Raw genomic sequence first — 24,047 nt, 5'->3', positions numbered from 1 at the left:
AAGACTAGGATGAAGAATATGCACTTAGGTGGATGAATATGCACTTCGTGGCCTTAATTAGTGTAGAATAGGCGACTAGGTGGATGAATATGCTGTTCGTTGGACGTGAGGAAGACTAGGATGAAGAATATGCACTTAGGTGGACGAATATGCACTTCGTGGCCTTAATTAGTGTAGAATAGGCGACTAGGTGGATGAATATGCTGTTCGTTGGACGTGAGGAAGACTAGGATGAAGAATATGCACTTAGGTGGATGAATATGCACTTCGTGGCCTTAATTAGTGTAAAATAGGCGCCTAGGTGGATGAATATGCTGTTCGTTGGACGTGAGGAAGACTAGGATGAAGAATATGCACTTAGGTGGATGAATATGCACTTCGTGGCCTTAATTAGTGTAGAATAGGCGACTAGGTGGATGAATATGCTGTTCGTTGGACGTGAGGAATACTAGGATGAAGAATATGCACTTAGGTGGATGAATATGCACTTCGTGGAAGCCATCTCACAACCTATTCGACGCACGTCGAGTAGGTTGCCCGTTGGACCGTGCTGCCGCCTTGTGGCGAACCCCTGAACTGCAGCATTTTGCAACTTCACCAGTGCGGACTTTGGGGGCCCCTGGAGGGGCCCATGGGGGGGCTAGGAGCGGGGGACAAAGCCCCAGGGCATCATGGGGTGGGGGCCGAGGGACCCCGAGCGACTTGAGACTTGACTTGACTTGAACTGTATGACTCGAGAATGACTTGATATACATTTTTATATAAATCATCGCAACATCCATTGATAAACAAAATGAAAGCAACGGAACCATTGACGTCATCAGATTCTGCGCGATTGCGTGACGCTGCACAAGTCCAGAAATAGCCTACATCGCGGTGAGCGCGCTAAATACAAAAACATCTCCCTGCATCGTATCTTTTTGGATATAAACACTAGAAAATGACCATATTCATGCAAGAAGATTTTTTGTACGCATAATAACTGGCAAGGGATATCGGACGACCATCACAACCTCGAACAGTCGAACTTCATTCACCACGTCTAAAAGTAAGCTATGGCTTGTTTAACCTGTTTGTTATAGTTAATTTGACTATCTTTAAATCTAGAGAGATTAATATTGGTCAAAACAGCATGCCTCTTTATACACAATTATGTTTTCAAATGTAGCTTAATGTTGTCAATATTCAAATGATAATTAATGACGGTATATGTTTTGTATAACATTTGCCACATTTCTTTTTAAATCATGCTTTAAAGCCAAAAATGTTGTTCTTTCCAATGATGAAAAACAATATAGAAAACTGTTAGTTTTGTCGTTTATGTTTCTCTTAATGTTATCAGGGTTTGGTGGCAAAAAATGCCAGCAGAATTAATATGCACCCAAAATTCAAAATGTGGTGGAAAAATGGCCCTAGTATGGCCCTGGCCAACTCCTCCTTTAACTCGTGGCTGGAGCAAAACTTTTGCATGGGTCTTTGGGCAGCAGTAAAGGACTAGGTCTCCCCGTCGGGGAATCGAACCCCGGTCTTTCGCGTGACAGGCGGAGATACTGTCCACTATACTAACGAGGAGTTGCAGAGACAGGTAGTCGCCCCCGATCAGCGCCCCCTGACCAGGAACGGCCTCATGCGTCATTTTAGGTCATCGCTTCACAGAAGCCAGTGAAGCCAAACAAATCATCTAATACCATTTAAATATGAAGTGTCTGTGTAAAACGGGTTACGTTATTAAATTAGAGAGCTTGCTTTTTTAATAAAGAGCCTGGTAGGTCCGGTCAAAAAGTTAATGCGTTTTTTTCCCGTGCGGGCCCAAACAAAGAGAGTTTCGGTTCCTGCCAGCTGCTAATGTGTTGCCAGCATTCTTGCTGACCGCACAAGGCGGCATCCAGTCTATGCCCAACCGCCTGCGTTGGTGGTATAGTGGTGAGCATAGCTGCCTTCCAAGCAGTTGACCCGGGTTCGATTCCCGGCCAACGCATCGCCTTTTGCTCAAGCTGTCGTTAAAACAGTCGTCCGGGGCCCTTGGCCAACTCCTCATTTAACTCGTGGCTGGAGCAAAACTTTTGCATGGGTCTTTGGGCAGCAGTAAAGGACTAGGTCTCCCCGTCGGGGAATCGAACCCCGTTCTTCCGCGTGACAGGCGGAGATACTGTCCACTATACTAACGAGAAGTTGCAGAGACAGGTAGTCGCCCCCGATCAGCGCCCCCCCCGACCAGGAACGGCCTCATGCGTCATTTTAGGTCATCGCTTCACAGAAGCCAGTGAAGCCAAACGAATAATCTAATACCATTTAAATATGAAGTGTCTGTGTAAAACGGGTTACGTTATTAAATTAGAGAGCTTGCTTTTTTAATAAAGAGCCTGGTAGGTCCGGTCAAAAAGTTCATGCGTTTTTTTCCAGTGCCGGGCCCAAACAAAGAGAGTTTCGGTTCCTGCCAGCTGCTAATGTGTTGCCAGCATTCTTGCTGACCGCACAAGGCGGCATCCAGTCTATGCCCAACCGCCTGCGTTGGTGGTATAGTGGTGAGCATAGCTGCCTTCCAAGCAGTTGACCCGGGTTCGATTCCCGGCCAACGCATCGCCTTTTGCTCAAGCTGTCGTTAAAACAGTCGTCCGGGGCCCCTGGCCAACTCCTCATTTAACTCGTGGCTGGAGCAAAACTTTTGCATGGGTCTTTGGGCAGCAGTAAAGGCAGAGATGGGGGACTCGAGTCACATGACTTGACTCGAGTCAGACTCGAGTCGCAAATTTAAGGACTTGAGACTTGCTTGACTAAATTAAAAAAATGACTCGACTTGACTTTGACTTGAGATCCAATGACTTGAGACTTGACTTGACTTGAACTGTATGACTCGAGAATGACTTGATATACATTTTTATATAAATCATCGCAACATCCATTGATAAACAAAATGAAAGCAACGGAACCATTGACGTCATCAGATTCTGCGCGATTGCGTGACGCTGCACAAGTCCAGAAATAGCCTACATCGCGGTGAGCGCGCTAAATACAAAAACATCTCCCTGCATCGTATCTTTTTGGATATAAACACTAGAAAATGACCATATTCATGCAAGAAGATTTTTTGTACGCATAATAACTGGCAAGGGATATCGGACGACCATCACAACCTCGAACAGTCGAACTTCATTCACCACGTCTAAAAGTAAGCTATGGCTTGTTTAACCTGTTTGTTATAGTTAATTTGACTATCTTTAAATCTAGAGAGATTAATATTGGTCAAAACAGCATGCCTCTTTATACACAATTATGTTTTCAAATGTAGCTTAATGTTGTCAATATTCAAATGATAATTAATGACGGTATATGTTTTGTATAACATTTGCCACATTTCTTTTTAAATCATGCTTTAAAGCCAAAAATGTTGTTCTTTCCAATGACGAAAAACAATATAGAAAACTGTTAGTTTTGTCGTTTATGTTTCTCTTAATGTTATCAGGGTTTGGTGGCAAAAAATGCCAGCAGAATTAATATGCACCCAAAATTCAAAATGTGGTGGAAAAATGGCCCTAGTATGGCCCTGGCCAACTCCTCCTTTAACTCGTGGCTGGAGCAAAACTTTTGCATGGGTCTTTGGGCAGCAGTAAAGGACTAGGTCTCCCCGTCGGGGAATCGAACCCCGGTCTTCCGCGTGACAGGCGGAGATACTGTCCACTATACTAACGAGGAGTTGCAGAGATAGGTAGTCTCCCCCGATCAGCGCCCCCCTGACCAGGAACGGCCTCATGCGTCATTTTAGGTCATCGCTTCACAGAAGCCAGTGAAGCCAAACAAATCATCTAATACCATTTAAATATGAAGTGTCTGTGTAAAACGGGTTACGTTATTAAATTAGAGAGCTTGCTTTTTTAATAAAGAGCCTGGTAGGTCCGGTCAAAAAGTTCATGCGTTTTTTTCCAGTGCCGGGCCCAGACAAAGAGAGTTTCGGTTCCTGCCAGCTGCTAATGTGTTGCCAGCATTCTTGCTGACCGCACAAGGCGGCATCCAGTCTATGCCCAACCGCCTGCGTTGGTGGTATAGTGGTGAGCATAGCTGCCTTCCAAGCAGTTGACCCGGGTTCGATTCCCAGCCAATGCATTGCCTTTTGCTCAAGCTGTCGTTAAAACAGACGTCCGGGGCCCCTGGCCAACTCCTCATTTAACTCATGGCTGGAGCAAAACTTTTGCATGGGTCTTTGGGCAGCAGTAAAGGACTAGGTCTCCCCGTCGGGGAATCAAACCCCGGTCTTCCGCGTGACAGGCGGAGATACTGTCCACTGTACTAACGAGGAGTTGCAGAGACAGGTAGTCGCCCCCGATCAGCGCCCCCCGACCAGGAACGGCCTCATGCGTCATTTTAGGTCATCGCTTCACAGAAGCCAGTGAAGCCAAACAAATCATCTAATACCATTTAAATATGAAGTGTCTGTGTAAAACGGGTTACGTTATTAAATTAGAGAGCTTGCTTTTTTAATAAAGAGCCTGGTAGGTCCGGTCAAAAAGTTAATGCGTTTTTTTCCAGTGCGGGCCCAAACAAAGAGAGTTTCGGTTCCTGCCAGCTGCTAATGTGTTGCCAGCATTCTTGCTGACGGCACAAGGCGGCATCCAGTCTATGCCCAACCGCCTGCGTTGGTGGTATAGTGGTGAGCATAGCTGCCTTCCAAGCAGTTGACCCGGGTTCGATTCCCGGCCAACGCATCGCCTTTTGCTCAAGCTGTCGTTAAAACAGTCGTCCGGGGCCCTTGGCCAACTCCTCATTTAACTCGTGGCTGGAGCAAAACTTTTGCATGGGTCTTTGGGCAGCAGTAAAGGACTAGGTCTCCCCGTCGGGGAATCGAACCCCGGTCTTCCGCGTGACAGGCGGAGATACTGTCCACTATACTAACGAGGAGTTGCAGAGACAGGTAGTCGCCCCCGACCAGGAATGGCCTCATGCGTCATTTTAGATCATCGTTTCACAGAAGCCAGTGAAGCCAAACAAATCATCTAATACCATTTAAATATGAAGTGTCTGTGTAAAACGGGTTACGTTATTAAATTAGAGAGCTTGCTTTTTTAATAAAGAGCCTGGTAGGTCAGGTCAAAAAGTTAATGCGTTTTTTTCCAGTGCCGGGCCCAAACAAAGAGAGTTTCGGGTCCTGCCAGCTGCTAATGTGTTGCGAGCATTCTTGCTGACCGCACAAGGCGGCATCCAGTCTATGCCCGACCCATTTCCTTTTGCTCAAGCTGTCTGTTACGTTGGTCAGCCTGTTGGGAACAATGTCTGTGCTGTTCTTTCTCGCTGTCTCTCCCCATAGGGCACGTGACGTCTCGCCAGCTGCGAGTGGGCGGGGCTTGCTACTATAAGGACGCCGAGATCGACATCCGCTCTCTCTCTCACACCCGTGTTGACGCTCTCACTTTCATTGCTGAGTCGTCTCTGATGGCAGCGCGCGCGCCCTTCAGAGTGCTCTCAGGCGCTCGTCTCCACAGAGGCGTCTACATGATCAGCGTCATGTTTCATGTTTCTTTCTTATGCCGTTCTTAGCGGGACGCTTGTGTATGTACCACGTCTTACCCGTTTTTCTTTTGTTTCGAGCTGGTGGTATTGGTGTTGGGTTATCACGTTGTTTAGTGTAGATTTAGCTAGAACAGCAGTCAGCGGACCCGGAAGACTCACCGGAATATTGTCTTTCTTTTTGGACGGGAGGCAGGAGAGAGCTTTGATCCGAAAGACAGCTGTGAGCAGGGTTTTTCTTTCTGTTTGTTTTACTATTCATTTTACCACCATGCTTTCTTTGTGACTCAATTATTTATCATTTAAACCATTGACAATAAATTGTTTTTGTATTGTCATTTGACGCTTGAGGTGTCGTTTTTATGTGTTATGTTGTCCCTGTTCAAACTCATTTAGTGGGCATGTAACATATAAATGGGGGCTCGTCTTGCCGGGTTTTGGACCATATTTATTTATTTGTTCTTCTCGATTTTTCCTTTCGTAAAAATCTTTTTCGGTGGTGGTTGTACTGCGCGCTGTGGGAGAGCGCCTTTTGTTTTGTTTTCTCTTTCGACTTTTGCCCATTTAGGGAATTTGGAATCACTCGCAATGTTTGATTTAGACGCGTTTATCCTCGCTCCTTCGCAAGAGTTGTTGTTAACGATTACACGTGATGACCTTGTTAGAATCGCTGGCCACTATAAACTTGAAGTGAGTGGTAGCCCTTCCAAGGCTGATCTGCAGGATATGCTTGTGGAAAAGTTGCGAGAACTGGGTGAGTTTGGAAAAGTGTCTCCTGAAGTATCTACATCACCTGATCTGGGTAAGCGTCTTCTTATTGACTCTTCACCTACTAAAGCAGCACTAGAATTGAAACGTTTACAGTTAAGAGAAAAGGAAATTGAATGGGAACGCGAGAAAACTAGGTTAGAGGCTAATAGACAGACAGTACGAGAACGAGAAAAAAGAGAACACGAATTTATATTGAAAGATCTTGAATTTGCACAAGCGTTACGCATTAAAGAACTCGAATTGAAGGCTCGTGAGGCTGGTGTTGCATTTAAGCCAGATCAGTTAGACATAACTCGTAACATTCGCCTCGTTCCACCTTTTAATGAGAGCGAAGTTGATCAGTTTTTTGCGCATTTCGAGCGCGTGGCTACAACATTTAAATGGCCTAAAGAAATTTGGACCATGACGTTACAATGTGTCTTCACTGGAAAAGCGCAGGAAGCTTATTCCTCATTAACTCTCGAAGACGCAGCAGATTACGAAAAAGTTAAACATGCTGTTTTACGCATTTATGCTCTTGTGCCTGAGGCTTATCGACAAAAGTTTCGCAGTTATCTTAAGCCTGAAGCTCTCACCTATGTCGAATATGTTAGAGAAAAAGAAATGTTATTTGATCGTTGGCTTAGTTCACAGGAAGTAACAACTTTTCAATCTCTTCGTGATTTGATTATTCTTGAAGATGTTAAAAACGGTCTTCCTCAAGCTGTCGCTACCCATGTTAGTGAGCATAAAAATCTGACTCCTGCTCGCGCAGCCGTGTTGGCTGACGAGTATGTGCTCACACATAAGCGTGTCCTTCCTAGTTTAAAACTTTCGCAAAATGTCTCGGGTCATTCAAATATGTCTAAAATGTCTAAAGAGACCGTGCCTGCTTCTGCTTGCTCTCCAGACCGCCGTCCGTCGGGGTCTAGTGTTACCGTTCCGACCTGCGCCTACTGTAAGAAACGAGGTCATGTTCTGTCTGAGTGTTATACTCTAAAGCGTAAAAATAGGGCGACAAGTCAGCCCGCTTCTTACAGATCAGAGGTGGGGTTGTGTGTTTCAAATTTATCGGTGAGTAGGAACGACACTAAGTTGGATAAGCACGGTTTTGGGCCGTTTATAATGGATGGTTTTGTCTCTTTGCCCGGTGAGCGTGTAAAAACTCCGGTAAAAATTCTGCGAGATACTGGCGCTTCACAGAGCTTTATTTTACGAGATGTATTGCCTTTCGGTGATGAGACTTTTACTGGTGATAGTATTTTGGTGCGTGGATTCGAAATGGGTCATGTTAATAGTTACATTCAAATCCAGACTCAAAACACATCTGTTTAGCTATGCATTAACTGAATGAGCACTGTGCCACTGTTCGTCCGACTGTTTTTTACTGTACTTTATTTTTTATTCTAAACTGTTTTAATTATTCTCATTTGTTTTGATTATTTTAATTTCTTCTATGTAAAGCACTTTGAATTACCATTGTGTATGAAATGTGCTATATAAATAAACTTGCCTTGCCTTGCCTTAAATGTATTGTCGTGCTTAATTGGCCCAACTGTCAACGGAAAGTCTACGTCGAATAGGTTGCAGTACGGATGTCTGGAAAGCAGGGTTCAAAAGGTCGCAGGGGCTTCAAATTCGACACGGCGGTAGTCCAGGGGCCCCCGGTTCATGATCTAGGGTTTCAGGGTCCTAGGTGGGTGCAAAAATTTTCCCTCAACTCTAGAGACCTGTCCTCCCAGTATGTGGCAGTGGGGCCCCTAGGCTACCAGGATCTGAAGTTTGGGGGCCCTGGGACGACCTGGTGAAAAATAAGCTGTTAGGTGGACAAATAGGCTGTTCGTTGGACGTGAGGAAGACTAGGGATGAAGAATATGCACTTAGGTGGATGAATATGCACTTCGTGGCCTTAATTAGTGTAGAATAGGCGCCTAGGTGGATGAATATGCTGTTTGTTGGACGTGAGGAAGACTAGGATGAAGAATATGCACTTAGGTGGATGAATATGCACTTCGTGGCCTTAATTAGTGTAGAATAGGCGACTAGGTGGATGAATATGCTGTTCGTTGGACGTGAGGAAGACTAGGATGAAGAATATGCACTTAGGTGGACGAATATGCACTTCGTGGCCTTAATTAGTGTAGAATAGGCGCCTAGGTGGATGAATATGCTGTTCGTTGGACGTGAGGAAGACTAGGATGAAGAATATGCACTTAGGTGGATGAATATGCACTTCGTGGCCTTAATTAGTGTAGAATAGGCGACTAGGTGGATGAATATGCTGTTCGTTGGACGTGAGGAAGACTAGGATGAAGAATATGCACTTAGGTGGATGAATATGCACTTCGTGGCCTTAATTAGTGTAGAATAGGGGACTAGGTGGATGAATATGCTGTTCGTTGGACGTGAGGAAGACTAGGATGAAGAATATGCACTTAGGTGGACGAATATGCACTTCGTGGCCTTAATTAGTGTAGAATAGGCGACTAGGTGGATGAATATGCTGTTCGTTGGACGTGAGGAAGACTAGGATGAAGAATATGCACTTAGGTGGACGAATATGCACTTCGTGGCCTTAATTAGTGTAGAATAGGCGCCTAGGTGGATGAATATGCTGTTCGTTGGACGTGAGGAAGACTTGGATGAAGAATATGCACTTAGGTGGATTAATATGCACTTCGTGGCCTTAATTAGTGTAGAATAGGCGACTAGGTGGATGAATATGCTGTTCGTTGGACGTGAGGAAGCCTAGGATGAAGAATATGCACTTAGGTGGACGAATATGCACTTCGTGGCCTTAATTAGTGTAGAATAGGCGACTAGGTGGATGAATATGCTGTTCGTTGGACGTGAGGAAGACTAGGATGAAGAATATGCACTTAGGTGGATGAATATGCACTTCGTGGCCTTAATTAGTGTAGAATAGGCGCCTAGGTGGATGAATATGCTGTTCGTTGGACGTGAGGAAGACTAGGATGAAGAATATGCACTTAGGTGGATGAATATGCACTTCGTGGCCTTAATTAGTGTAGAATAGGCGACTAGGTGGATGAATATGCTGTTCGTTGGACGTGAGGAATACTAGGATGAAGAATATGCACTTAGGTGGATGAATATGCACTTCGTGGAAGCCATCTCACAACCTATTCGACGCACGTCGAGTAGGTTGCCCGTTGGACCGTGCTGCCGCCTTGTGGCGAACCCCTGAACTGCAGCATTTTGCAACTTCACCAGTGCGGACTTTGGGGGCCCCTGGAGGGGCCCATGGGGGGGCTAGGAGCGGGGGACAAAGCCCCAGGGCATCATGGGGTGGGGGCCGAGGGACCCCGAGCGACTTGAGACTTGACTTGACTTGAACTGTATGACTCGAGAATGACTTGATATACATTTTTATATAAATCATCGCAACATCCATTGATAAACAAAATGAAAGCAACGGAACCATTGACGTCATCAGATTCTGCGCGATTGCGTGACGCTGCACAAGTCCAGAAATAGCCTACATCGCGGTGAGCGCGCTAAATACAAAAACATCTCCCTGCATCGTATCTTTTTGGATATAAACACTAGAAAATGACCATATTCATGCAAGAAGATTTTTTGTACGCATAATAACTGGCAAGGGATATCGGACGACCATCACAACCTCGAACAGTCGAACTTCATTCACCACGTCTAAAAGTAAGCTATGGCTTGTTTAACCTGTTTGTTATAGTTAATTTGACTATCTTTAAATCTAGAGAGATTAATATTGGTCAAAACAGCATGCCTCTTTATACACAATTATGTTTTCAAATGTAGCTTAATGTTGTCAATATTCAAATGATAATTAATGACGGTATATGTTTTGTATAACATTTGCCACATTTCTTTTTAAATCATGCTTTAAAGCCAAAAATGTTGTTCTTTCCAATGACGAAAAACAATATAGAAAACTGTTAGTTTTGTCGTTTATGTTTCTCTTAATGTTATCAGGGTTTGGTGGCAAAAAATGCCAGCAGAATTAATATGCACCCAAAATTCAAAATGTGGTGGAAAAATGGCCCTAGTATGGCCCTGGCCAACTCCTCCTTTAACTCGTGGCTGGAGCAAAACTTTTGCATGGGTCTTTGGGCAGCAGTAAAGGACTAGGTCTCCCCGTCGGGGAATCGAACCCCGGTCTTCCGCGTGACAGGCGGAGATACTGTCCACTATACTAACGAGGAGTTGCAGAGATAGGTAGTCTCCCCCGATCAGCGCCCCCCTGACCAGGAACGGCCTCATGCGTCATTTTAGGTCATCGCTTCACAGAAGCCAGTGAAGCCAAACAAATCATCTAATACCATTTAAATATGAAGTGTCTGTGTAAAACGGGTTACGTTATTAAATTAGAGAGCTTGCTTTTTTAATAAAGAGCCTGGTAGGTCCGGTCAAAAAGTTCATGCGTTTTTTTCCAGTGCCGGGCCCAGACAAAGAGAGTTTCGGTTCCTGCCAGCTGCTAATGTGTTGCCAGCATTCTTGCTGACCGCACAAGGCGGCATCCAGTCTATGCCCAACCGCCTGCGTTGGTGGTATAGTGGTGAGCATAGCTGCCTTCCAAGCAGTTGACCCGGGTTCGATTCCCAGCCAATGCATTGCCTTTTGCTCAAGCTGTCGTTAAAACAGACGTCCGGGGCCCCTGGCCAACTCCTCATTTAACTCATGGCTGGAGCAAAACTTTTGCATGGGTCTTTGGGCAGCAGTAAAGGACTAGGTCTCCCCGTCGGGGAATCAAACCCCGGTCTTCCGCGTGACAGGCGGAGATACTGTCCACTGTACTAACGAGGAGTTGCAGAGACAGGTAGTCGCCCCCGATCAGCGCCCCCCGACCAGGAACGGCCTCATGCGTCATTTTAGGTCATCGCTTCACAGAAGCCAGTGAAGCCAAACAAATCATCTAATACCATTTAAATATGAAGTGTCTGTGTAAAACGGGTTACGTTATTAAATTAGAGAGCTTGCTTTTTTAATAAAGAGCCTGGTAGGTCCGGTCAAAAAGTTAATGCGTTTTTTTCCAGTGCGGGCCCAAACAAAGAGAGTTTCGGTTCCTGCCAGCTGCTAATGTGTTGCCAGCATTCTTGCTGACGGCACAAGGCGGCATCCAGTCTATACCCAACCGCCTGCGTTGGTGGTATAGTGGTGAGCATAGCTGCCTTCCAAGCAGTTGACCCGGGTTCAATTCCCGGCCAACGCATCGCCTTTTGCTCAAGCTGTCGTTAAAACAGTCGTCCGGGGCCCTTGGCCAACTCCTCATTTAACTCGTGGCTGGAGCAAAACTTTTGCATGGGTCTTTGGGCAGCAGTAAAGGACTAGGTCTCCCCGTCGGGGAATCGAACCCCGGTCTTCCGCGTGACAGGCGGAGATACTGTCCACTATACTAACGAGGAGTTGCAGAGACAGGTAGTCGCCCCCGACCAGGAATGGCCTCATGCGTCATTTTAGATCATCGTTTCACAGAAGCCAGTGAAGCCAAACAAATCATCTAATACCATTTAAATATGAAGTGTCTGTGTAAAACGGGTTACGTTATTAAATTAGAGAGCTTGCTTTTTTAATAAAGAGCCTGGTAGGTCAGGTCAAAAAGTTAATGCGTTTTTTTCCAGTGCCGGGCCCAAACAAAGAGAGTTTCGGGTCCTGCCAGCTGCTAATGTGTTGCGAGCATTCTTGCTGACCGCACAAGGCGGCATCCAGTCTATGCCCGACCCATTTCCTTTTGCTCAAGCTGTCTGTTACGTTGGTCAGCCTGTTGGGAACAATGTCTGTGCTGTTCTTTCTCGCTGTCTCTCCCCATAGGGCACGTGACGTCTCGCCAGCTGCGAGTGGGCGGGGCTTGCTACTATAAGGACGCCGAGATCGACATCCGCTCTCTCTCTCACACCCGTGTTGACGCTCTCACTTTCATTGCTGAGTCGTCTCTGATGGCAGCGCGCGCGCCCTTCAGAGTGCTCTCAGGCGCTCGTCTCCACAGAGGCGTCTACATGATCAGCGTCATGTTTCATGTTTCTTTCTTATGCCGTTCTTAGCGGGACGCTTGTGTATGTACCACGTCTTACCCGTTTTTCTTTTGTTTCGAGCTGGTGGTATTGGTGTTGGGTTATCACGTTGTTTAGTGTAGATTTAGCTAGAACAGCAGTCAGCGGACCCGGAAGACTCACCGGAATATTGTCTTTCTTTTTGGACGGGAGGCAGGAGAGAGCTTTGATCCGAAAGACAGCTGTGAGCAGGGTTTTTCTTTCTGTTTGTTTTACTATTCATTTTACCACCATGCTTTCTTTGTGACTCAATTATTTATCATTTAAACCATTGACAATAAATTGTTTTTGTATTGTCATTTGACGCTTGAGGTGTCGTTTTTATGTGTTATGTTGTCCCTGTTCAAACTCATTTAGTGGGCATGTAACATATAAATGGGGGCTCGTCTTGCCGGGTTTTGGACCATATTTATTTATTTGTTCTTCTCGATTTTTCCTTTCGTAAAAATCTTTTTCGGTGGTGGTTGTACTGCGCGCTGTGGGAGAGCGCCTTTTGTTTTGTTTTCTCTTTCGACTTTTGCCCATTTAGGGAATTTGGAATCACTCGCAATGTTTGATTTAGACGCGTTTATCCTCGCTCCTTCGCAAGAGTTGTTGTTAACGATTACACGTGATGACCTTGTTAGAATCGCTGGCCACTATAAACTTGAAGTGAGTGGTAGCCCTTCCAAGGCTGATCTGCAGGATATGCTTGTGGAAAAGTTGCGAGAACTGGGTGAGTTTGGAAAAGTGTCTCCTGAAGTATCTACATCACCTGATCTGGGTAAGCGTCTTCTTATTGACTCTTCACCTACTAAAGCAGCACTAGAATTGAAACGTTTACAGTTAAGAGAAAAGGAAATTGAATGGGAACGCGAGAAAACTAGGTTAGAGGCTAATAGACAGACAGTACGAGAACGAGAAAAAAGAGAACACGAATTTATATTGAAAGATCTTGAATTTGCACAAGCGTTACGCATTAAAGAACTCGAATTGAAGGCTCGTGAGGCTGGTGTTGCATTTAAGCCAGATCAGTTAGACATAACTCGTAACATTCGCCTCGTTCCACCTTTTAATGAGAGCGAAGTTGATCAGTTTTTTGCGCATTTCGAGCGCGTGGCTACAACATTTAAATGGCCTAAAGAAATTTGGACCATGACGTTACAATGTGTCTTCACTGGAAAAGCGCAGGAAGCTTATTCCTCATTAACTCTCGAAGACGCAGCAGATTACGAAAAAGTTAAACATGCTGTTTTACGCATTTATGCTCTTGTGCCTGAGGCTTATCGACAAAAGTTTCGCAGTTATCTTAAGCCTGAAGCTCTCACCTATGTCGAATATGTTAGAGAAAAAGAAATGTTATTTGATCGTTGGCTTAGTTCACAGGAAGTAACAACTTTTCAATCTCTTCGTGATTTGATTATTCTTGAAGATGTTAAAAACGGTCTTCCTCAAGCTGTCGCTACCCATGTTAGTGAGCATAAAAATCTGACTCCTGCTCGCGCAGCCGTGTTGGCTGACGAGTATGTGCTCACACATAAGCGTGTCCTTCCTAGTTTAAAACTTTCGCAAAATGTCTCGGGTCATTCAAATATGTCTAAAATGTCTAAAGAGACCGTGCCTGCTTCTGCTTGCTCTCCAGACCGCCGTCCGTCGGGGTCTAGTGTTACCGTTCCGACCTGCGCCTACTGTAAGAAACGAGGTCATGTTCTGTCTGAGTGTTATACTCTAAAGCGTAAAAATAGGGCGACAAGTCAGCCCGCTTCTTACAGATCAGAGGTGGGGTTGTGTGTTTCAAATTTATCGGTGAGTAGGAACGACACTAAGTTGGATAAGCACGGTTTTGGGCCGTTTATAATGGATGGTTTTGTCTCTTTGCCCGGTGAGCGTGTAAAAACTCCGGTAAAAATTCTGCGAGATACTGGCGCTTCACAGAGCTTTATTTTACGAGATGTATTGCCTTTCGGTGATGAGACTTTTACTGGTGATAGTATTTTGGTGCGTGGATTCGAAATGGGTCATGTTAATAGTTACATTCAAATCCAGACTCAAAACACATCTGTTTAGCTATGCATTAACTGAATGAGCACTGTGCCACTGTTCGTCCGACTGTTTTTTACTGTACTTTATTTTTTATTCTAAACTGTTTTAATTATTCTCATTTGTTTTGATTATTTTAATTTCTTCTATGTAAAGCACTTTGAATTACCATTGTGTATGAAATGTGCTATATAAATAAACTTGCCTTGCCTTGCCTTAAATGTATTGTCGTGCTTAATTGGCCCAACTGTCAACGGAAAGTCTACGTCGAATAGGTTGCAGTACGGATGTCTGGAAAGCAGGGTTCAAAAGGTCGCAGGGGCTTCAAATTCGACACGGCGGTAGTCCAGGGGCCCCCGGTTCATGATCTAGGGTTTCAGGGTCCTAGGTGGGTGCAAAAATTTTCCCTCAACTCTAGAGACCTGTCCTCCCAGTATGTGGCAGTGGGGCCCCTAGGCTACCAGGATCTGAAGTTTGGGGGCCCTGGGACGACCTGGTGAAAAATAAGCTGTTAGGTGGACAAATAGGCTGTTCGTTGGACGTGAGGAAGACTAGGGATGAAGAATATGCACTTAGGTGGATGAATATGCACTTCGTGGCCTTAATTAGTGTAGAATAGGCGCCTAGGTGGATGAATATGCTGTTTGTTGGACGTGAGGAAGACTAGGATGAAGAATATGCACTTAGGTGGATGAATATGCACTTCGTGGCCTTAATTAGTGTAGAATAGGCGACTAGGTGGATGAATATGCTGTTCGTTGGACGTGAGGAAGACTAGGATGAAGAATATGCACTTAGGTGGACGAATATGCACTTCGTGGCCTTAATTAGTGTAGAATAGGCGCCTAGGTGGATGAATATGCTGTTCGTTGGACGTGAGGAAGACTAGGATGAAGAATATGCACTTAGGTGGATGAATATGCACTTCGTGGCCTTAATTAGTGTAGAATAGGCGACTAGGTGGATGAATATGCTGTTCGTTGGACGTGAGGAAGACTAGGATGAAGAATATGCACTTAGGTGGATGAATATGCACTTCGTGGCCTTAATTAGTGTAGAATAGGGGACTAGGTGGATGAATATGCTGTTCGTTGGACGTGAGGAAGACTAGGATGAAGAATATGCACTTAGGTGGACGAATATGCACTTCGTGGCCTTAATTAGTGTAGAATAGGCGACTAGGTGGATGAATATGCTGTTCGTTGGACGTGAGGAAGACTAGGATGAAGAATATGCACTTAGGTGGACGAATATGCACTTCGTGGCCTTAATTAGTGTAGAATAGGCGCCTAGGTGGATGAATATGCTGTTCGTTGGACGTGAGGAAGACTTGGATGAAGAATATGCACTTAGGTGGATTAATATGCACTTCGTGGCCTTAATTAGTGTAGAATAGGCGACTAGGTGGATGAATATGCTGTTCGTTGGACGTGAGGAAGCCTAGGATGAAGAATATGCACTTAGGTGGACGAATATGCACTTCGTGGCCTTAATTAGTGTAGAATAGGCGACTAGGTGGATGAATATGCTGTTCGTTGGACGTGAGGAAGACTAGGATGAAGAATATGCACTTAGGTGGATGAATATGCACTTCGTGGCCTTAATTAGTGTAGAATAGGCGCCTAGGTGGATGAATATGCTGTTCGTTGGACGTGAGGAAGACTAGGATGAAGAATATGCACTTAGGTGGATGAATATGCACTTCGTGGCCTTAATTAGTGTAGAATAGGCGACTAGGTGGATGAATATGCTGTTCGTTGGACGTGAGGAATACTAGGATGAAGAATATGCACTTAGGTGGATGAATATGCACTTCGTGGAAGCCATCTCACAACCTATTCGACGCACGTCGAGTAGGTTGCCCGTTGGACCGTGCTGCCGCCTTGTGGCGAACCCCTGAACTGCAGCATTTTGCAACTTCACCAGTGCGGACTTTGGGGGCCCCTGGAGGGGCCCATGGGGGGGCTAGGAGCGGGGGACAAAGCCCCAGGGCATCATGGGGTGGGGGCCGAGGGACCCCGAGCGACTTGAGACTTGACTTGACTTGAACTGTATGACTCGAGAATGACTTGATATACATTTTTATATAAATCATCGCAACATCCATTGATAAACAAAATGAAAGCAACGGAACCATTGACGTCATCAGATTCTGCGCGATTGCGTGACGCTGCACAAGTCCAGAAATAGCCTACATCGCGGTGAGCGCGCTAAATACAAAAACATCTCCCTGCATCGTATCTTTTTGGATATAAACACTAGAAAATGACCATATTCATGCAAGAAGATTTTTTGTACGCATAATAACTGGCAAGGGATATCGGACGACCATCACAACCTCGAACAGTCGAACTTCATTCACCACGTCTAAAAGTAAGCTATGGCTTGTTTAACCTGTTTGTTATAGTTAATTTGACTATCTTTAAATCTAGAGAGATTAATATTGGTCAAAACAGCATGCCTCTTTATACACAATTATGTTTTCAAATGTAGCTTAATGTTGTCAATATTCAAATGATAATTAATGACGGTATATGTTTTGTATAACATTTGCCACATTTCTTTTTAAATCATGCTTTAAAGCCAAAAATGTTGTTCTTTCCAATGACGAAAAACAATATAGAAAACTGTTAGTTTTGTCGTTTATGTTTCTCTTAATGTTATCAGGGTTTGGTGGCAAAAAATGCCAGCAGAATTAATATGCACCCAAAATTCAAAATGTGGTGGAAAAATGGCCCTAGTATGGCCCTGGCCAACTCCTCCTTTAACTCGTGGCTGGAGCAAAACTTTTGCATGGGTCTTTGGGCAGCAGTAAAGGACTAGGTCTCCCCGTCGGGGAATCGAACCCCGGTCTTCCGCGTGACAGGCGGAGATACTGTCCACTATACTAACGAGGAGTTGCAGAGATAGGTAGTCTCCCCCGATCAGCGCCCCCCTGACCAGGAACGGCCTCATGCGTCATTTTAGGTCATCGCTTCACAGAAGCCAGTGAAGCCAAACAAATCATCTAATACCATTTAAATATGAAGTGTCTGTGTAAAACGGGTTACGTTATTAAATTAGAGAGCTTGCTTTTTTAATAAAGAGCCTGGTAGGTCCGGTCAAAAAGTTCATGCGTTTTTTTCCAGTGCCGGGCCCAGACAAAGAGAGTTTCGGTTCCTGCCAGCTGCTAATGTGTTGCCAGCATTCTTGCTGACCGCACAAGGCGGCATCCAGTCTATGCCCAACCGCCTGCGTTGGTGGTATAGTGGTGAGCATAGCTGCCTTCCAAGCAGTTGACCCGGGTTCGATTCCCAGCCAATGCATTGCCTTTTGCTCAAGCTGTCGTTAAAACAGACGTCCGGGGCCCCTGGCCAACTCCTCATTTAACTCATGGCTGGAGCAAAACTTTTGCATGGGTCTTTGGGCAGCAGTAAAGGACTAGGTCTCCCCGTCGGGGAATCAAACCCCGGTCTTCCGCGTGACAGGCGGAGATACTGTCCACTGTACTAACGAGGAGTTGCAGAGACAGGTAGTCGCCCCCGATCAGCGCCCCCCGACCAGGAACGGCCTCATGCGTCATTTTAGGTCATCGCTTCACAGAAGCCAGTGAAGCCAAACAAATCATCTAATACCATTTAAATATGAAGTGTCTGTGTAAAACGGGTTACGTTATTAAATTAGAGAGCTTGCTTTTTTAATAAAGAGCCTGGTAGGTCCGGTCAAAAAGTTAATGCGTTTTTTTCCAGTGCGGGCCCAAACAAAGAGAGTTTCGGTTCCTGCCAGCTGCTAATGTGTTGCCAGCATTCTTGCTGACGGCACAAGGCGGCATCCAGTCTATACCCAACCGCCTGCGTTGGTGGTATAGTGGTGAGCATAGCTGCCTTCCAAGCAGTTGACCCGGGTTCAATTCCCGGCCAACGCATCGCCTTTTGCTCAAGCTGTCGTTAAAACAGTCGTCCGGGGCCCTTGGCCAACTCCTCATTTAACTCGTGGCTGGAGCAAAACTTTTGCATGGGTCTTTGGGCAGCAGTAAAGGACTAGGTCTCCCCGTCGGGGAATCGAACCCCGGTCTTCCGCGTGACAGGCGGAGATACTGTCCACTATACTAACGAGGAGTTGCAGAGACAGGTAGTCGCCCCCGACCAGGAATGGCCTCATGCGTCATTTTAGATCATCGTTTCACAGAAGCCAGTGAAGCCAAACAAATCATCTAATACCATTTAAATATGAAGTGTCTGTGTAAAACGGGTTACGTTATTAAATTAGAGAGCTTGCTTTTTTAATAAAGAGCCTGGTAGGTCAGGTCAAAAAGTTAATGCGTTTTTTTCCAGTGCCGGGCCCAAACAAAGAGAGTTTCGGGTCCTGCCAGCTGCTAATGTGTTGCGAGCATTCTTGCTGACCGCACAAGGCGGCATCCAGTCTATGCCCGACCCATTTCCTTTTGCTCAAGCTGTCTGTTACGTTGGTCAGCCTGTTGGGAACAATGTCTGTGCTGTTCTTTCTCGCTGTCTCTCCCCATAGGGCACGTGACGTCTCGCCAGCTGCGAGTGGGCGGGGCTTGCTACTATAAGGACGCCGAGATCGACATCCGCTCTCTCTCTCACACCCGTGTTGACGCTCTCACTTTCATTGCTGAGTCGTCTCTGATGGCAGCGCGCGCGCCCTTCAGAGTGCTCTCAGGCGCTCGTCTCCACAGAGGCGTCTACATGATCAGCGTCATGTTTCATGTTTCTTTCTTATGCCGTTCTTAGCGGGACGCTTGTGTATGTACCACGTCTTACCCGTTTTTCTTTTGTTTCGAGCTGGTGGTATTGGTGTTGGGTTATCACGTTGTTTAGTGTAGATTTAGCTAGAACAGCAGTCAGCGGACCCGGAAGACTCACCGGAATATTGTCTTTCTTTTTGGACGGGAGGCAGGAGAGAGCTTTGATCCGAAAGACAGCTGTGAGCAGGGTTTTTCTTTCTGTTTGTTTTACTATTCATTTTACCACCATGCTTTCTTTGTGACTCAATTATTTATCATTTAAACCATTGACAATAAATTGTTTTTGTATTGTCATTTGACGCTTGAGGTGTCGTTTTTATGTGTTATGTTGTCCCTGTTCAAACTCATTTAGTGGGCATGTAACATATAAATGGGGGCTCGTCTTGCCGGGTTTTGGACCATATTTATTTATTTGTTCTTCTCGATTTTTCCTTTCGTAAAAATCTTTTTCGGTGGTGGTTGTACTGCGCGCTGTGGGAGAGCGCCTTTTGTTTTGTTTTCTCTTTCGACTTTTGCCCATTTAGGGAATTTGGAATCACTCGCAATGTTTGATTTAGACGCGTTTATCCTCGCTCCTTCGCAAGAGTTGTTGTTAACGATTACACGTGATGACCTTGTTAGAATCGCTGGCCACTATAAACTTGAAGTGAGTGGTAGCCCTTCCAAGGCTGATCTGCAGGATATGCTTGTGGAAAAGTTGCGAGAACTGGGTGAGTTTGGAAAAGTGTCTCCTGAAGTATCTACATCACCTGATCTGGGTAAGCGTCTTCTTATTGACTCTTCACCTACTAAAGCAGCACTAGAATTGAAACGTTTACAGTTAAGAGAAAAGGAAATTGAATGGGAACGCGAGAAAACTAGGTTAGAGGCTAATAGACAGACAGTACGAGAACGAGAAAAAAGAGAACACGAATTTATATTGAAAGATCTTGAATTTGCACAAGCGTTACGCATTAAAGAACTCGAATTGAAGGCTCGTGAGGCTGGTGTTGCATTTAAGCCAGATCAGTTAGACATAACTCGTAACATTCGCCTCGTTCCACCTTTTAATGAGAGCGAAGTTGATCAGTTTTTTGCGCATTTCGAGCGCGTGGCTACAACATTTAAATGGCCTAAAGAAATTTGGACCATGACGTTACAATGTGTCTTCACTGGAAAAGCGCAGGAAGCTTATTCCTCATTAACTCTCGAAGACGCAGCAGATTACGAAAAAGTTAAACATGCTGTTTTACGCATTTATGCTCTTGTGCCTGAGGCTTATCGACAAAAGTTTCGCAGTTATCTTAAGCCTGAAGCTCTCACCTATGTCGAATATGTTAGAGAAAAAGAAATGTTATTTGATCGTTGGCTTAGTTCACAGGAAGTAACAACTTTTCAATCTCTTCGTGATTTGATTATTCTTGAAGATGTTAAAAACGGTCTTCCTCAAGCTGTCGCTACCCATGTTAGTGAGCATAAAAATCTGACTCCTGCTCGCGCAGCCGTGTTGGCTGACGAGTATGTGCTCACACATAAGCGTGTCCTTCCTAGTTTAAAACTTTCGCAAAATGTCTCGGGTCATTCAAATATGTCTAAAATGTCTAAAGAGACCGTGCCTGCTTCTGCTTGCTCTCCAGACCGCCGTCCGTCGGGGTCTAGTGTTACCGTTCCGACCTGCGCCTACTGTAAGAAACGAGGTCATGTTCTGTCTGAGTGTTATACTCTAAAGCGTAAAAATAGGGCGACAAGTCAGCCCGCTTCTTACAGATCAGAGGTGGGGTTGTGTGTTTCAAATTTATCGGTGAGTAGGAACGACACTAAGTTGGATAAGCACGGTTTTGGGCCGTTTATAATGGATGGTTTTGTCTCTTTGCCCGGTGAGCGTGTAAAAACTCCGGTAAAAATTCTGCGAGATACTGGCGCTTCACAGAGCTTTATTTTACGAGATGTATTGCCTTTCGGTGATGAGACTTTTACTGGTGATAGTATTTTGGTGCGTGGATTCGAAATGGGTCATGTTAATGTCCCTCTGCATGAGATTTTTCTTATGTCTGACTTAGTTACTGGCAACGTTACCGTGGGCGTACGGCCCTCCTTGCCCATTGAAAATGTAGCGATGATACTGGGTAATGATTTGTGTGGGGGAAAAGTTTTGCCTTGCCCCATAGTGTCTCATGCACTTCCAAAAACGTGTACAGATGACTTGTCCATTAGCTTCCCTGAAGTTTTTTCCTCTAGCGTCGTTACTCGAGCCATGGCGAGAAATGAACTAGAGAATGGAATTGAGGAACAGCTTGACCTTAGCGATACTTTTATTGCTCGACCTTCACTCTCAAGCGATAGTGAGTTACTTTTGAATTCTGGTTCACTGTCGTTTCCCTCTGATGTTCATAATTTGTCTATGAGTCGAGAGCAGCTCATTAAGGAACAGAAAAGTGACCCATCTCTGTCTTCTTTTTTTTCAGAAAGTTTGTCTGAAGAAGATATTGAGCATACGCCGCATGGCTATTTTTTACGAGATGGTGTCTTAATGCGCAAGTGGAGACCTCTGATGGCCTCAGCGCAAGATGAGTGGAGAGTTCTTTTTCAAGTTGTTGTCCCAGTTGCTTTTCGTGATAAGGTTCTGAGTTTGGCTCATGACCATCACTTGGCAGGTCATCTTGGCGTAAATAAAACTACTGATAGAGTTCAACGCCATTTTTTTTGGCCAGGTATTAAGAGAGACGTTGTGAGATACTGTAGAACATGTCACGTGTGTCAGGTTACTGGTAAACCTAACCAGGTGATTCCGCCTGCGCCTTTACAGCCAATTCCGGTTGCTTTTGAGCCTTTTGAAAATATTATACTGGACTGTGTTGGTCCATTGCCTCGAACAAAGACTGGGAATCAATGGTTGCTCACCATAATGTGTAGCTCGACTCGTTTTCCAGAAGCTGTCCCGCTCCGCAAAATCACAGCTCCGGTCATTATAAAAGCCCTGATGGGTTTCTTCTCTCTTTTTGGCCTCCCAAAAACAGTTCAGACAGACCGCGGCACCAATTTTATGTCTCGTGTGTTCGCACAAGTTATGCGTCAGCTCGCGGTCCATCATGTTACATCCAGTCCGTACCGTCCGCAGACTCAAGGTGCACTCGAGAGGTTCCATCAAACTTTGAAGAGTATACTCAAGTGTTTTTGCCTCGAGTTCCAGCGTGATTGGGACGAAGGGGTTCCGTCTGCTCTTTTTGCTGTGCGCGAGGTGGTACAAGAGAGTTTGGGTTTTAGCCCGTCGGAGCTGGTTTTTGGGCACACGGTTCGGGGACCTTTAAAGCTGTTGAAGGAGTCTTGGCTTGCTGAGCCTAAAGATTGTCTCAGTTTGACGGATTATGTGTCTAAGATGCGTAGTAGACTCAGTCGTGCATGTCAGTTGGCTAGAGATAATTTAGGGGTCTGTCAGAAGAGAATGAAGCAGAGATTTGATCAGAGGGCTGTTTCTCGAAGTTTCAGTCCTGGGGATAGAGTTCTCGTGTTGATTCCTGGGTTGGGTTCTGCTTTGCAGGCTCGTTACAGTGGTCCCTATCGTGTCGAACGACGAGTGGGTGATTTAAACTATGTTATCTCTACCCCAGATCGAAGGAGAAAGACTACGTTGTGTCACATTAATCGTCTGAAGCTGTTTTGTGATCGAGGAGAAGGTTCAGTTACGGAGCTCAAATCGCCTTCCACTTCAGTTAACAGAACTGATGTTCGCGTGCCAAAAGTGGCGCTGTCCAAGAAGTGGGGTGCTGAAGTTGCTGCTTCGCTGGCGGTGACGGCGCATGTTGAGAATGTGTTTCCGTCGGTACAACAGGGCGCTGTGTTTAGTCCTTTGTTGGAAGATGAAGGTCGTATTCCCTCGAGGGAGGTTATTGAAGGAAGAATGAAGAATTCTGAGGTTCTTAATGATTTAGATTCATTTTTGTCTAACTTATCCACCTTGGAACGTAACGACTTAGTCTCTCTGTTTAAGCAGTATGAGAACCTGTTTCCTGATGTGCCGCATCGGACAACGAAAATTGAGCATGACATTGATGTGGGCGCTACATGCCCAATTAAACAACATCCGTATCGTGTAAATCCACATAAAAGGTTGTTGTTTTCAAATGAGGTGAAGTTTATGCTAAGAAACGGCATTGCAGAGTCTAGTAATAGTCCGTGGAGTTCGCCTTGTTTACTTGTTCCAAAGAGTGACGGTTCCACCCGGTTTTGCACGGATTTTAGGAGGGTGAATGCTGTCACAAGGCCTGACAGTTACCCATTACCGCGCATTGACGATTGTGTTGATCGTCTGGGTTCCGCTGTATTCGTCAGTAAAATTGACCTATTGAAGGGTTACTGGCAGGTTCCGTTGACGCTCCGTGCCAAGGAGATCTCAGCCTTTGTAACACCTGATCACTTCCTCCAGTACACCGCTATGGCCTTCGGCCTTCGTAACGATCCTGCCACCTTTCAGAGGCTTATCAACGGCGTTCTTGAAGGGGTGTCCAACTGCGAGGCTTATTTAGATGATTTGATCATCTATAGTGACTCCTGGTTTTCGCATATGACCCATCTTTCTACTGTGTTTGGCAGGTTGTCTGAAGCTAATTTGACCATTAACCTGGCTAAGTGTGAGTTTGGCCAGGCCACTGTGGTGTATCTGGGTAAAGTGGTTGGTCGGGGGCAGGTGCGCCCTGTCCAGTCTAAAGTGGAGGCGATTTTGAATTATCCTTCTCCAACAACCCGCCGCGAACTCCGCCGCTTCCTTGGCATGGTCGGCTACTATCGGTCGTTTTGTAAAAACTTCTCTGCTCTTGCCTCACCTCTCACTGATCTGCTGAGTCCAAAGGTGTCTTATATCTGGACTTCACGGAGTCAAGCTGCTTTCGACTCTATAAAAGCACTGTTGACTACTGCGCCTGTGCTAGCCGCTCCTAATTTTTCTCTGCCTTTTTCCATCGCTGTTGACGCGAGTGATCTGGGAGCGGGAGCCGTTCTTCTGCAAC

The 24,047-nt window shown here is 45.4% G+C and overlaps 3 non-coding genes across 3 annotated transcripts; all 3 read left to right on the top strand.

Moving 5' to 3' along the window:
* The first annotated feature begins 1,906 nt into the window (after positions 1 to 1,906).
* On the top strand, positions 1,907 to 1,978 carry trnag-ucc (transfer RNA glycine (anticodon UCC)). Its single transcript has one exon. It is a non-coding gene; the product is annotated as a tRNA-Gly (tRNA).
* A 530-nt stretch (positions 1,979 to 2,508) lies between these two features.
* On the top strand, positions 2,509 to 2,580 carry trnag-ucc (transfer RNA glycine (anticodon UCC)). The gene has a single exon. It is a non-coding gene; the product is annotated as a tRNA-Gly (tRNA).
* A 2,048-nt stretch (positions 2,581 to 4,628) lies between these two features.
* trnag-ucc (transfer RNA glycine (anticodon UCC)) lies at positions 4,629 to 4,700 on the top strand. The gene has a single exon. It is a non-coding gene; the product is annotated as a tRNA-Gly (tRNA).
* Positions 4,701 to 24,047: the final 19,347 nt, after the last annotated feature.

This window comes from Rhinichthys klamathensis, unplaced genomic scaffold (assembly GCF_029890125.1).
Source record: "Rhinichthys klamathensis goyatoka isolate OS25496 unplaced genomic scaffold, OSU_Roscu_1.1 h1tg000176l_1, whole genome shotgun sequence".
Taxonomy (NCBI): Eukaryota; Metazoa; Chordata; class Actinopteri; order Cypriniformes; family Leuciscidae; genus Rhinichthys; species Rhinichthys klamathensis.
The sequence above is the reverse complement of the archived record's forward strand: the minus strand, read 5'-3'. Positions and strand labels throughout refer to the sequence as shown.